At 31.9% G+C, this 5725-nt stretch overlaps 1 non-coding gene across 1 annotated transcript; it reads left to right on the top strand.

The window, feature by feature from the left end:
* Positions 1–4514: 4514 nt before the first annotated feature.
* Positions 4515–4621, top strand: LOC149514088 (small nucleolar RNA R71). The gene has a single exon (XR_016329475.1). It is a non-coding gene; the product is annotated as a small nucleolar RNA R71 (small nucleolar RNA).
* Positions 4622–5725: the final 1104 nt, after the last annotated feature.

Below are 5725 nucleotides of genomic sequence, written 5' to 3'. Positions count from 1 at the left end.
ATTTAAACTCCATATCATACTTTAGTCACTTTAGGAAAATATATGCAACTTTATACTAAGTGAGCATCATAATGATATTTAGCATGTAAATTTGGCTTAAAAGCAAATATGGGTTAACATTGCAAAATCTTTTAATATCTTTTAAGTTCAAAAAGTTTTCTTTTCCCCTCTCACTTTTGAATGGAACATTATATTAAAAGTACAAAGGAAAAAGGAATACTCCCAAAATTTCTTTTTAATGTCGAATCTTAATTGGATGAGGCATCCTTCTTTCATTCCTATAAAAACAACCCAAATAAAAACATTAAAAACATACCCATCCTAGAAAAAGAAAAGTTAAGAAAACAAAGATCATAACCATTAAGTAAAAATTGGGTTGCTTCTCAAGCAACGCTAATTTTGGGTAAGCTTGACCATAACTAATTCTATGGCTCTGATAAACATACACTTCCTTCATTTGTCTTATGGTCCCTCTTTGGTGAAATTTTAATCGATGCCCATTAACCTTAAAAGGTTGTTTTTTTTCTTCGTCCATGATTTCTACAATTCTATAAGGAAAAACTTGGATCATAATAAAGGTTTCATTCCATCTTAACTTTAGTTTACCGAGAAACAATTCTAATCTGGAGTTAAGGATCAACACTTTCTATCCTGGCTCAAAATTCTTTTTCATTACCTTTTTATCATGCCATTGCTTCATTTTTTATTTAAAAAGCTTGGTATTTTCATAAGCTTGCAATCTAAATTCATCCAATTCATTTAATTCTAGTAGCTTTTTTTCACCAACTAGAGTTTGATCAAGGTTTAAATTTTGGATGGCTCAATAAGCTTTACACTCTAACTCCATAAGTAGATGATAGGCTTCCCATAAACTAATTGATAGTGAGACATTGCCAAACGGGTCTTGTATGCCATCTAATAAGCCCATAATGAATCATCCAAGTTGGTTACATAATCTTTTTAAAAAGGATTGACATCTTTTTGAGAATCTTTTTTATCTTTCTATTATAAACTTCAGCTTGCCCACTTGTGTAAAAGTGATATACAGTGGCAATCTTGGGGGTCACTCCATATTTGGCTAGCAATTTTTAAAAGATTTGATGCCTTCATTACTTGTAATGGCTTTAGATGTACCAGACCTTGAAAAAATATTTTTTTTCAAAAGGAGTAGTACTACTTTGGCATCATTAAAAGGTGAAGCAATTGTTTTAATCCATTTTGAAATATAATCCATAGCTTGAAAGATGTATAGATTCTCATAAGATGACACAAATGGCCCTATAAAGTCTATCTCCTAAACATTTAAACATAGTAGGCCAATAGAAACTACATTGTAATACCTTAGCTGTCATTCTTTCCCCTTCATAATGCCCTCTATGCTCTAAGCATGGCATTGTTGTAAAATGCTTTCTACCTTCTTTTCAAGAACATATCTTCTTAAAACCTGATCTTTGCATAGTTTAAACAGGAAAAAGGTTATCCCAGATGTAATACTTAACATCATGTAAGAATTTTTCTTTTGTTGATAAATTAAGTTAGGCGGGAAAACATTACCTGTGAGATATGGCCAAGAGTTGTTCATTAAAAAAGAACTCTTAGATGGCTTTTTCATCTTCATCTTTTTGTTTAACCCTTGACAAGTAATCTACTACATAGTTTTCACACCTTTTTTTCTCTTTTATCTCTAGATCAAACTCTTGTAGTAATAGTACCCATCTAATCAATTTGAGTTTTGCATCTTTTTTCATGATCAAATACTTGATGGTAGCATGATTTATGTATACAACCACATTTGTTTCCATTAAATAGGGCTTAAAATTTTCAAGTGCAAAAACTATAGTAAGTAATTCCCTTTTTATTGTAGCATAATTGAGCTATGCATCATAAAGAGTCTTGCTTGCATAGTGAATGCGATGGAAACTCTTATCTTTTTATTACCCTATTATAGCCTTTATTGCAAAATCATTTGCATCGTATATTAATTAAAAGGTTGTTTCTAATCAAGCCATGAAAGAATAAGTGCAGTGATCAACTTATCTTTTAAAAGTTGGAATGCTTTTATATAGTCAGGGGTGAACTTAAACTTGGCATCTTTTTCCAATAGTTGGCATAATGGCTTAGAAATTTTAGAGAAGTCATGAATGAATCTTCTATAGAAACTAACATGTCCTAGAAAACTTCTAATCTTTTTTACTAAAGTTGACTAAGGTAGTTTTTCAATCATATCTATTTTGGCTTGATCCGCTTCTATCCTTTTTTACAGATAGTTTATGTCCAAGTATAACCCCTTTTTGAACCATGAAATGACATTTTTCATAGTTTAGTGCTAGATTAGTTTCTTCACATCTTTGGAGTAACTTAGAAAGTTATCAAGACATAGTTTAAAGTTATCACCAAAAACTAAAAAATCATCCATAAATACCTCTGGGATTTTTTTTACCATGTTCGAGAAGATTGCCATCATACATCATTGGATTATTGTAGGAGCATTACACAACCCAAAAAGCATTGTTTTGAAGGTGAAACTACCATAGGGACATGTGAAAATGGTTTTCTCTTGATCTTAAGGGGCTATGTGTATTTAATTGTAATCAGAATATCCATATAGTAAGTAATAGTACTCAAGTTCTACCAACCTATTAAGCATCTGGTCTACAAATGGCAAAGGAAAATGATCCTTGCGAGTGGCTTTATTCAACTTCTTGTAATCCATGCAAACCCTCCAGGCAATTACCGTTCACATAAAGATCAGTTCATTATCTTTATTAGTCACTACTATCATGCCCCATTCTTTGGTGCACACTAAACTAGACATACCATGAGTTGTCTAAAATTGGATAGATAATTCTAGTGTTTAGCCACTTAATGACTATTTTCTTGACCACCTCTTTTATATTAGCATTTAAGCGCTTTTACTGTTCAATTGTTCCCTTTTACTTATTTTTTAGATGGATTTTATGCATGCATATAGTAGGGCTAATTCCTTTGATGTCTACTATTGACCAGGCATACACCTTTTTATAGTTTTTCAGTACTTTTAGCAACTTTGCCTCTTGCTCTTGGCTTAAAGTTGAAGAGAGAACAATTATGAGAGTGGCTGCTTCATCCAGGAATACATACTTCAAATGGAATGACAAGGGCTTCAATTCTACCTTTGGGGGTTCTTTAATTGATGGTTTAATGGTTACTTTCACCTTGCATTCTATTACTACATTGGTGATTATGACTTTAACTACTTTTTAAGCTTTTTTGTGTGCTTTCATGTGAAAGATCTCCCTTTGATCATGCATGTTTATTGTTAGTTCCCCCTTATGCATATTAATTATGGTTTTTCCTGTCCTTAAGAAAAGTTTCCCCAATATGACTAGCATTTTGACCTCTTTATCAATTTTTAAGATCACGAAATTTGCCAGGAGCATTAGCCTTCTTATTTGTACCATTAAGTTTTCAACCACACCTTCAAGGTGTTTGATAGATCCATTAGCCAACTTTATTATGGTTGTTGTTGGTTCAAGCTTTCCTTATCCTAATTTCCTGAAATCAGATATAAGGCATTACTTTATGCTGGCACCAATATCACATAAGAATTTCTCAAAATATTGATTACCAATAATCCAAAAAATAGTAATACTTTCTAAATCACTTAGTTTTGGTGGTATTCCCTCTTGTATGATAATGCTGCACTTTTGGACAATTGCCATAGCTTCATGATCCTCCCATCTTTTTTTTTTTTGGATAAAATTCCCTTTAAGAACTTGGTATATTTACGCATGCATTCTATAGCTTCAGAAAAGGAATGGTGACTTGTAAATTCTTGAAAAGTTAAGCAAATCTTGCATATTGCCTATTTTTGTCACTAGAGTCTTTGAAGAAATGAAATTTTTGGATTTTTTTACCTTGAAAGAACATCTGAGGCATGTTTGTGAGTTTCTACACTTATCTTTGGTAACTTGGGGATCATTTTTGGAGCAAGTTGTTCACTAGGTAGAGTTTTTCCACTCTTTAAAGTTATAGCTATCACTTTATCTTTTTGCCTTAAAAGATCGTTGGCTAATGTGGTAATTTAAGATTACAAGCTTTCATTGGATTTAGTTTGATCTTGAAGGGTAGATTGTTGATCTGTTATGGTTTTAAGGATAAGTAACTTATGGTGTTGAATGAATTGGATGGTTTCAGATGCTCTTTCATAGATATCACAAGAGAAAAAAGGGCTTTGTATAGCATTCAAATGGTTGGCTTGGGATTAGTTTCCTAAGACTTCAATTTTTTTGGTGAGGACAACTAATTGGGAAATGATAGAAGTAATAACATCAACATCAAATAAACCAGCAAAGTTTTTACTAATCTTTTTTTTCATGCCCCACTAGTAATTGTTAGCAACCATCTATTTTATAAGCTTATTTGCTTCCTTAGGAGTCTTGCTCATAATTGCCCTTCTAGCGGCTAAATCTGATATAGTTTTCATGGTTGGTGTGAAACCATTGTAAAAACTCTAGATTTGGAGCCACTTGGGGAGAACATGGTATGGGCATTTTCTTAATAACTATTTGAAGCTCTCTCATCCATCATACAATGTTGCACCATTAGCTTGTAGAAATTGGGTGATCTCATTCCTTTGCTTCGTTATTTTTACTGGTGGGAAAATCTTTGCTTAAAACTTTTGGATCAAGTTATCCCAAGTTGTGATTGAACCAGGTGGCAAAGAAGATAACTAACTTTTCGCCTTCTCCTTTAGACAAAAAAAAAATAATCTTAGTCCAATAGCTTCATAAAAAACACCATTATAGCAAAAATATCACATAATTCAAGAAAGCTAGAAAGGTAGAGATTTGGATCATCACTTGGTAACCTTCCAAATTGCACAGAAGTTTAGACCATTTGTATGATTAAAGGCTTTATCTCAAACTTGTTGGCTTGAATAACTAGCCTTTTGATAGATGGTTGAAAACCATATGTATTAGGAACTACATAGTCCCTTAATGTTCTTTGCCCCTTATTGTTTACATTAGCCAAGGTATTGGTGCAGATGGTTCTGATTGCTATTTTTTTCTTCTTCTAAAGGTTTTTTCAAATTTTTAATCAACAAAAGCTAAGTCAACACTTTTGGATTTGCCATGTAAACAAGAAAAGATTAAAAAAAGTAAAAGAAAAGTAAATAAATAAAAGAAAAAGGTTTAGATTATAAGAAGATAAAAATTCTATATTGATATTGAGAACATCGTTATAATCCCCAATAATGGCACCAAAAATTTGATTGTTGCTTTTTATATAGCCTGCTACTGTATAGATAAAGTAATAAAAGGAAGTATTCCAACATCATCTCTTCAGGGATTATAGAGTGTATTATTGGGTTATTCACAATTACCAAAGATGAAACCCTAAGATCCTATATCAAAACAAATGGAAATTTAGGGTTTGGTTACAAGGAAAAGTCAAGATTAAAAGCAATGCATGGGTAGAGATCTTTACTTCACCAATTGTCACTTAAGAAGCAAAAGAATATTACCAAAAACTAGATTTAAAAAACAAGATTTAAAAGATTGCAAAGTAAAGAAAGCTTGAGAGTTTCAAATGCTTAAAGTAAACTTCGAATAAAGATTGCATGAAAATAACTTGTAGATCAAGAAAGAACATGATGGTCGAATCATGTAGGAAATAAAAGAAAGTTTGGATTGATCTTAAAAAGAAAGTAAAGCTTGCCGAAATCAAGAATTGAAAGAACAAA

The sequence above is a fragment of the Durio zibethinus genome, chromosome 17 (assembly GCF_047325235.1).
Source record: "Durio zibethinus cultivar Kanyao isolate XHJ-2024 chromosome 17, ASM4732523v1, whole genome shotgun sequence".
Lineage (NCBI taxonomy): Eukaryota > Viridiplantae > Streptophyta > Magnoliopsida > Malvales > Malvaceae > Durio > Durio zibethinus.
This window is presented reverse-complemented; position numbering and strand designations above follow the sequence as displayed.